This window comes from Pararge aegeria, chromosome 9, assembly GCF_905163445.1.
Source record: "Pararge aegeria chromosome 9, ilParAegt1.1, whole genome shotgun sequence".
Taxonomy (NCBI): Eukaryota; Metazoa; Arthropoda; class Insecta; order Lepidoptera; family Nymphalidae; genus Pararge; species Pararge aegeria.
Window position 1 is genome coordinate 19,364,045 of NC_053188.1, and position 10,272 is coordinate 19,374,316.

The 10,272-nt window shown below is 34.1% G+C and overlaps 1 long non-coding RNA gene across 1 annotated transcript; it reads right to left on the reverse strand.

Annotated features, from left to right (window-relative positions):
* Window positions 1-7,721: 7,721 nt before the first annotated feature.
* On the reverse strand, window positions 7,722-10,272 carry LOC120626623. Its single transcript, XR_005658864.1, has 3 exons — window positions 10,130-10,272; window positions 9,864-10,041; window positions 7,722-9,333 (listed from the first exon to the last, which is right to left on the reverse strand). It is a non-coding gene; the product is annotated as an uncharacterized LOC120626623 (long non-coding RNA).

The window sequence follows — 10,272 nt, forward strand, 5'->3', positions numbered from 1 at the left end:
ATCGCCTAAATAGAATGCCTAATGATTTAGGCGAGGTCTATAAAAAAACGTGGGCGATAAAAGTAGATGTATGCCTAGGCATCTCCTTAGATTAGGCGTTATTTAGGTAGGTCCTGCTTTGTTCGTCTTTAGTGAAAATGGGCATTAATCTGTTTGTCTTTCAACTATGCTGTATGCTTTCAGTAGGCAACATCTAACTCAAAGATAAAAAGATTTTAAATTAGGTATATTTTCTTAAAACTTTAACTATCAGAGTGGTATAAGGGCCAGTTCTTAAGCAAACAAATGTCACATATGGAAAGCCAAGTGTCATAATTTACTAATAACATTCTCAGACAGACGTAGAAAACGTAAACGCAGAAGTTACACCACTTTTACGTGTGTTGTATATAGATTATTTAATAAACGGGTCGATGCTCATTGATTACAATAATTTTTCTTCTATAGCTCATATTTTACCCGACGTCGCGACGCCAAACGAAATTAAAAGATTAATTGATATTAGGATATTTTATTTGTTTTTTGGAATTTTATATATTTTAGTATAATAGTGCCAAATATGTCTACCAAAGAAACGAATGTGCCATTGGATATGCCAAAAATGTGAAATATTTTATTTTATTAATTAATTAAGCATAATATTACCATTTAGTAAATTTTAGTTGGTACTGCATCGCAAAAGCCAGTACCTGTAACAGAATACTCACTGATATTTAAACGTTATTTTATTTTACACTGATTAGTTACGCAAATGATAATATTTAGTGCATAAAGAGAGATCTTGTCATTATATTATTATGTATATGAATATCAATAACTAAGCGCTGACAGGGTTTCAAGGGAGTCCGATTGCACCCGCTTATATAAGTGTAGGCTAGCGAACTCTGTGAAATATTTCAAAAATGTTTGAGTATTTTATTATGTTGTTTATGGTCCAATGTCTCGTGAAGCCCACTGTGACTACGCTATGTCAAGACGTAACTTCAAAATCTCAAAATCTTTTGAACCTAATCAAATACCACGAATTGAGGTGACGATCGATGTGTAGATTTCATTAGACGTAACTGCTAGTAATACATTAGACCGGACCGTGAACCGGATATTATTTCGTACTCTGGATGCAATCCTGCCGGCGCTCAAGTTTTTAATATTTTCGAATCGAACACGGTATAAGCATTTGGTAAACAAAGTGCAAACAATACGTAGGCTAATACAGGCCAGTCCTCCCGGCACCAAACTTGTGTGAACAATCTCATATAGTAACAAGTCTTTTACAACCGATAGCTCGCGCGACCCATGTTGACAAATAACCTTCTAACCACGTCTCATCATGGGGTTGTACGGACTAAATCCAACAAATAAAGTACCCCATCACATCACAATAAGAAAAGACCTCACAAATAGCGATCTCAATTTAGGTAATAATCACAGGTTTGATTCTCGGGAGCTACGGCCTGCCAATGACAATATAATGTAGATAAGAGTAACACTATCCATACTACTTAGTTGGTCGTCGCGGACTCTATGTAGCGGACTATATACGTACAATCGTGTACAAAGAGAGCGTCTACTTTAGACGTGTAATTTCATGCTTCCGACATGGAGATTGCTTCCCTTTGAACCGACAAAGATTCGGTCACATTATTTTCGTATTAGCGTCAGTATTTTACAAATTTAGAACGAAATTTTCATGTACCGGTACTAGCCGGAGAGCTGGTGGGACACTTTTTGGAGGTGCTTGATTAGGCTGAAAAATTCTTTTTCCTAGAATAGAATAAGACTTGGTATTAAATGCTATCATAATGTATTTAAAATTAATCTAACTTCGTACCTTCAAATTTCATAGTAAATAAGACAGTAATTAGTAAAAATTAAGTTTTTGCATTCGAAGCTGCTGAATTATCAGGGTCAGACGCCTTTTAGCTAGCGCCTTGTTTTTCGTCGCCTCTTTCTCCTGGTACCTCTTTACTATCCAATAGTTACCATCCATTAGTTAGTTGGCCGTCATCTCGTCATAAAATTTTCGGCCCTCCGCCTAACGGAAAAGTAATGCCACGTTGGCTATTCCAGTCCATTCACTGAATTTATATTGCGTAGTGTTACAGAACTTTTTGTCTGCTAATTCTACTCACATTTTTATAATTTGTCAGAAATTGCTGTATTTTATTGAATCCACAATAAATTAAATGAATCACATTTAAGGCGAACCGAGCAGATGATTAATTTATAAAGTTTCAGTTTTTATCAAGCGCCTCCTTTAAAGTTTCCGGAAGTTCATAACAACATCTTCTTAAAATATACTTACTATGAATTACGTAAATTATAAATATAACTAAGCTTCTCGTATTTTAGCAAATAAGAATATTATACTATTTAGATAGTTTATAATTATATAAGTTTAAAAGCATTCCATAATACTTCTATGGGATCTCTGCTGTGTTTAAAAAACTCTCTCGAATAATTAGTTAATCCAAAGATTAAGTAGTGTTTAACGGGATGTAAATACACAATAAGTTGTTATAAAATGTAAATATGATAAGGATCTATTTGTAAATATGCGCTTAAATTGTATTCGAATAGTCATAGATATATCTATAATATGTTATGTTAGCAAACATTAAGCTGATCGCGCATTGCGGCATAAGCGCATTCGTTCGGACCATACATTTTTCAGTACCTACTGAACATTTGGATGATATTATGCGCAGGAGCTGCTGCCACATTATTCTGCTGCTGCAATTTTGGTATTTTCAGAGGCATTAGGGGTTTGAAGGTACCTACCTACCTTTTTTGATTTCATAGTCAAAGGAAAATGTGATTTTCTAAAAATCATCTTTTATCTCCAGTACCATGAATTAAAATTTCTGTATCATCGCATGTAGTGCAATCCACGGAAAGACTCATAACATCATATGTTCAGTTTAATATCAAAGTAACCTCATTTGCCTTGTTAGTACTGAAGAAAACCTCGACCCAGACAAACGCATGTGGTGTACTCAGTTCGGTCCGTTCGGCTGCAGTCGCAGTTTCGCTTTCATGACCTCATCGACTGCGCAGTCCGTCCGGAATCATTCGTCCGCAATCGTCTTCCGCAATTGCTGTAGTGTGCGAACAGCATAAGGGGTATAGCCATTGAAAAAATGAATAAGAGACAATAAATACGAAATGAACATCAGTTTATATAATAAAAGCAATCGTACATAATAATATAAGGAAATACAGTCTGTATTTACTTACCTATATATAAATATTTCCAAAATGTAATTGTTATGAAAATATTACGGATTTTTTTCTAAACGTTTTGAATTTCAGTAACATGAATCTTAGTCATATGGTTTCAAATTTAATTATATTAACCAGTGACGTAAATTGAAAATATGCCTAATATTTTGACAAAAAAAAATATTTAACAATAAAAATATACATGATATATTCTGTAAGCCCAAGATAAAACTTCTAAATCTCTGAATTTTCCCGGAGTAATTATTATCATGTACAATATTTATCATGTTACGTCACTGGTATTAGAATTTAAGAAATCTCAATCGCGAATTAATTTTTCAATGTAAGTACTTAAGTTAACTGTTATGGAATAAGAAGGTGCCTCCAAATCAAAAAAAAATACTAACATAAAAACTCAACCGTATATCGGTTGAGTTTTTATGTTAGTATTTTTTTTAACCGAATAATTGCTGTCCGGTACTTTTCAGGGACTTCCGCGATACTCTGATTTGTATACCTACTGAGATTTTTCGCTTGACCGTTCGGATGCAGCCGACGTGACCTGCAAACGGATGTGCGTTCCCTCTTAGTTTAGGTACTCAGGCTAAACCTGTTAAAGAGCGGTTTATATTTCACAAATCGCTTTATCCTAAACCTCGGTTATTTCGAAACCGATCTCACGCCCTGTCGTCGTCGATCCGGAAGCGCCTACCTTCTACATAGTGCATTTAATTTGACTACACACAGAAACATTACCTTTCATTATTTATTTAAGTAATTCACAAACTTTTCAGTATGTTAGAACAGAAAGTTCCTAAGCAAACTACTTTTTAAGAGATAACCTAATGATTTGTCTATATTTTGTAATTGTAAGTAGGTGAAAAATAAAATACATAATATTAATTTCTAAAGGTTTCTAATCAACGAATTACATAAACTATAATTATTGCGAGCAGTATAATTCTGTGGACTTGTTTAGAACAGTAAGCCGTCTGCGGACACTGGATTTTTTATCATTAGGAATTGTAATTTATAGCTGTGTTGACATTCATTTGTTGTTGTTGGCAGCGGGACAAAGAGATCAGCTTCTTACGCAGGGATTAGGTAGTAGTGCAAAACCGTAAGAGCCCTGCATTTACATCCAGTATGTACCTATTCAATAATTTGCAGATACGTACTCCATTGAATCTTTCTCACGCCCTTAATGGACGTTAAGCCATCGGTCTTTGTTATTATCACTAATATGTGATAAAATCAGCAGGAGCAGCGTGCTGGGCCAATGCTCTATATCCCTCTCCTATGAGATGAAGCCTGTGCCCAGCAGTGGGAAATTAATAGAAGGATTATGAAAGTAATCAGTTTTTACTTTTGTGCAATCGTATATGTACGTAATGTATGTGTACTTATATTGAACATAATCATCCGCATCCTATTAATAGCCCACTGCTGGGCAAACGTCTCGTCTCTCATAGGAGACACGGTCATAGAGTATAGACCCACAACGCTGTTCCAATGCGTCTGTGGTGGGCTTAAACGACTATTATCACAATTAAGGGTTAATAACCGGGATCGACCGCTTTAAGTGCTCTCCGAGGCACGGGTTCTGTATGATATAAGTTTTAAATACTAGTAATTGAAACAATAAGAACCATCAGCGCTAACGCACCAAACTTGCGATGCAAATATCGCGTCCAAATCTGTTTACTCGTTTATGCGCTACGATTCAAAAACAGATGAGGAAGCGATATTCGTTCACACAGACAGACAGACAAAGCGGTTAAACTTATAAAAGTCCTTCTGTACGAAGGGATTTAAAAAGAAATGTCGACATGCCTCGATAAGTAGTGATCTCGAGTCCAATCAGTATTCTGCTAACAATTTCATACTATGACTCCGCGAACATGCGAACAAAATATGTAATTATTATAAATTGAAGTATATTGTAAATGTAATAATAAATAATCGGATTAAGTGAGCCTGTTTGATATATTTCATATTTTATTATGTATAATTTTAATATTAAGACTGTTCACCGGCGGCCGTCTGGACGACCTAGTGAGACAAATTTATGTAAGTTTACAACAAATACTCAAAAAAATTATACCAGCTTATGAACAATACATAGTTCGCCAAGTTTCTGTTGGTGTATACCCGACTGGTGTAGTCGTTTGATTTTATAAATTCTGATTAAAATGTAACTTATTTCCCTTGTTTCAAAACTCAAATTTGTTAACGTAAACGTTTGTTACAAAAAAAACCATCAGCATGGTCAGCATTAGTGACTAAAAGTAGGTTGTTTATCGAACGTACAATTTTAAAGGTACCTACTTAGGTACATACGCCGACAAAAACCTTATTAAAAAGTATTTTATAATGCTTTATATGTATTATGTAAAGGGCTGAAATAAACACTTGTCTCACTGCTCGCATGGCGGCCCCGTGGACAGGGCGGCGGCGGTAGAAGTGATTTGAAGCGATCACCGGTGGGCTAGCTAAACCAAAGATTAATTAGGATAAATGTGTGATGCGGAAAACTGTACCATATAGACCTCCCATCATTAGCTCTTAAGTTTTGTGCCAAAAATATAGCTTCGTATAAATTTTATATAATATAATACGTAATGTAAATTATTATTAATTGGGCATCATGTACTGTGGCATTGTTTAGTTAATTTCTTGTGCAATATAATATTGCAAGGAAAGTATTTTCTTTTTTAAATGTTTAGTTTTAGTGTAATCTCTGTGCCTTGCGAAAGCTCGGTACGGTAGTGTGTGGTTTTATCTCAATATTTTTCTTTAGTCCATTTGATAGAATATTATAAAATGTTAATATCTTTTTTTGTGGCGTCACAGTGAGGTCATCTGTCAAAATCCCACTCCCACAAATAACCCAAGAAATATCTGTGCAAGGGGCTCTATGCTCTGTGTTTTCCACAGATTAATCTCAGTGCTCCTTGAGTAGACAATAATTATTATCACTAATCCATTACCTCAGAATAAGGTTTTAGGCAGAAGTCTACCAGGCTGGCCAAGTGTAATTTTCGAAGTTAATAAAGTTATATTAATTGTATAAAGTTTACCTAGCGTTAACATTAAAAAATAACAAGAGTGGGCCGCTATTAAGTTTACTATTAACTTGAAAGCTCGCACTATGCAATGAGGCAGATGACGCCACTTTTAACAACCAACAATTATTCTCTCGAGTGCTCAATTCATTGAAATTAGTTGGTAACTACCTACTTATTTAACTTTATCCTCAGAGTTGCTAAAACACAAGATAAAACCAAAGAACGATCGCAAGACACAAAGACTAATGTTAGGCCAAAGTGAATTCCTATTGCCATAATATTTGTTGTGAATGTGTGGGACAGGTCACATAAAGCAAACCACTTGTTAAAGATAAGGTAACTCTAGATTGTTAAACTTAACCATAGATTAACATGTGTTAAAATATTGCCTATATAAATTATAGTAATTCATTTTACTTGATATTATAATGTATATTGAATTTATGAATATTAAAAATATATATATTGACATTTCAATGCAGTGGAAGTTCTTTTATTTTAATTTCGACCCTTTCAATTGTTTCAATAAGTAGCTGGGTCCCTATACCAACTAGTACCTATGTACTGCTTAAATATATATGTAAATTTATATATAATAAACTAATTATTAATCTTCACTATTTAATCTTGTAAAATAATAATTTGTTTATGAGTAGATACACCGACAAAACATTGGATTTAACAGCACATAATCAACCTACTAAGAAATGGCAACAATAAAACTGTCATAATTATTAATAATATATTTATTTAAATTCAAATTCAAAATTTCTTTATTCTTGTAGGCCTATCACAGGCACTTATGAAGCGTTCATACATATGTTTACTTAATTATAAGGGTATGGTGATAACTTAGTTCGCCAACGTAAACCTAAAGCCACGAGGGTTCCGAACGCGCCCTGCTCTAAGAGCCCACAAAAAACTTAGGTGGTTTATTTATTGCTACATAACCTCTAAAATTATTATTATTGTGCCTATCGCAGATGAGTTACCGAACTTATAACGCTCCAGGTACATGCAAAGTAAAATATTTCTTCATCCAAACAGGCCTGCCTATAAACGGTTTTGATTTGCACACTACATTTGTGCATGGTAGAGAGATGATGGTGCTATGGCGACATTGCTAAACTGTAAAGTAAAGCTACAAAACCCACAGGCATGCGTGAAAGTTGTTTACGATTTATATATCTTGGAGATGTCTCTTAATAAAAATGTTCAAAGTTTGTATTGAGCAAAAAGTACTATTCTAGTGTAAAGCATTACGTAAACGATAAAAAAGCTAAGGAGAGAATTTCTCTAACCAGGTTGCTTCTTAAATATTTTCAAATGACAATGTGAGATGGTAAAAACAAAAAGAACACCCGAGTTTGTGGTGGGCTTCTTCTTAGACCAGGTCGCTCTTGGAACCCTAGTAGCTTTAGTTTTAAGTTAACGAATGTATCGCCATCACTACTTACTATTATGTACACATTTTGAATGTCATGAACGCACCAAAACTGCCCTCTATGTGCCAATTTAAATAAAGAAATATTTGACTTTGACTTTGACTTTTAGATTTACTGGAAAGAGCGCCATCTAGTGGAAACACCGTTTCTCAGTATTCAAACGAGATGGCGCTTTCGATGCCCAAAAAATGATTGTAAGATTCCACGCAATCCGATAAGTAAACCTAGGTAGAAAGTCTCAAACTAGCCACCCGGGTTAAGAATGACTAATATAATTCATGATATATCAAAATCTGTCAATTTTTTTTTTTTTTTTTTTGTCACTATTAAAAATGAACCTACTATTACGAGTCATGGCCTATATAGAATGCCTAATGATTGAGGCGATGTCTATGGAAAAAAAAACGATTCAGTACGATTTAGTATCGCCCAAATAAACTTTCATCCAATCAAAAATCGGTGATAACAAAAGGTATGTGTTGTATTGTAGCAGTTTCTTTGCACCTAAAGGTTTTTTTACGCTTAGTCGCCTGGATAATATCGCTATATGATAATGCCACCAAGTTGTATATTTTATCTTAATTGCCCAAAGTTTTATCATTTTTGTTAAAAAGGAAATTACAGCTTTATACGAATCGACATGGTTTGTATCTACGACTCTCTTGCAATCGCGGCCTGTATGCTTTACCTTAATCCAAATTTGTATATGCCTTTTTGTCCAGTGAGAAACTTTTTGACAGAAGATGACACATTACTTTATTATAATAGTTAATGAATTGTTTATATCTACACTTGGAGGAAACATCGATTTTATTTTTCAAATGCATACTCCGATATCGGCGGCATCAGACCCGTAGCTTAGACGCATGTTCAAATCCTGTCGGTTCCGAAATATTATGTGAATTTTATAAAAAAATGAACAGTATTTACATTTTTATATTATTTTTTAACAAAAACAATTTAGAAGAAAGGTAACAATTAAAAAAAATCCATCAAATAGCCAACTGACACGGGCACTTTATGGGAAGTAGTCGAGCTCCTACCCACTGCACCGTCATCAAGCATCACCGATAATATCACCGCTAGCATCAAGGGAGACATAATATTAAGTAATACAGTACTTATAATTTAAAATATATTTGACTTTTATTTTACTTTAAACAACACTTAATGCCAAATGACATTAAGCTCACATTTCAATGCTATAATTTGAGTTTAGTTTGTCTGGAAGAAGGTCATTACAGCAATTAAATAAGAGCTCCAATTTCATGGTTTAGTATTTATCCTCTAAAATGGTTGTTTGAAAAAAGAATTCGAAAATCCTATCCAAGTGAAGTCTACAGTAACCGCAGTAAACGTTTACAACACAACAATCAACTTAAATATTTAAAATTATTACTTAATTTAAATGGAAGACTGTGGTTAGTGCGCAGTAGAATTTTCTATCCATCCTGACAGTAACTCTCCTATACTGTTCAATGCAATAGTTTATGCTTGCACAGCCTATTTGACCCCTTGAATTTCTTCTATTATTTATGTCTGACTTTCCAGTCTCTTGCTTTCAACATCTGTGGACCATGGGGTGGTATCCTCTACACCTGAAATTAAAATAGTTTTTGTTATAGAATGGAATAGAATAGAATTAATAAATATACTACAACTATTCACACATTGCCATCTAGCCCTAAATAAGAGTAGCTTATGTTATGGGTACTAAGATGACTAATTAATATTTTTTGTAAGATACATAAACAGTTCTAATATATATAAGAAGCCACTGAAAAACATTCATGTTCTTCAGACAAACTTTTTCCAGTTGTGGGAATCGAACCCACAGCCTTGGACTCAGTAAGCAGGGTTGCTGCCCACTGTTCCAATCAGCCACCATATAATACTTATACAAGAAATAGTGTGGCACTATTTCCAATACGAGTTCAGTTAACAAAGTATATTATTTAACAATAGGAAAAGGGCTACAAACTTAGCCTTCTGCTCAGCAGTGGCAACCATTTTCAGTATCATCATCGTAATAGACCAAACAAGCTGAGAAAAAAATTGCATCACCCTTTGCATTATTTCTATAACTAAATAATTGAAAACTATATAAATTCATTTAATTTATACTTACTCTCATAGGATATTGGAATTTAGTATTTTCCTCTATATACACTTCAAATTATCTCAATAATACGCTTTTCCATAGGGGTCAAAGGTGAAGTGTTGTTTGGTCCACATTTGGGTCCAATAGCTACATGACTCAAATCTCCAGCTTTCCATTTTGAAAGGCTCTTTAGTAGAGTCCAATACTAAAAAAACAAACAACTATTGTACAACCAGCTGTACTTGTAAATTAAATTTTTAAAAGTGTATTTGTTGTTTCTGTTATCTACTCACTATAACAATCATTCTCACCCTATTAATGACCCACAGTTGGGCACAGCCATCTTCATTTAGAAAAAAACAAAGTAGTAATGGGTTGATATGGATATTATCAGTGCACTCAGAAAGTTGGAAAGTTCTAAACAAAAATAATAATA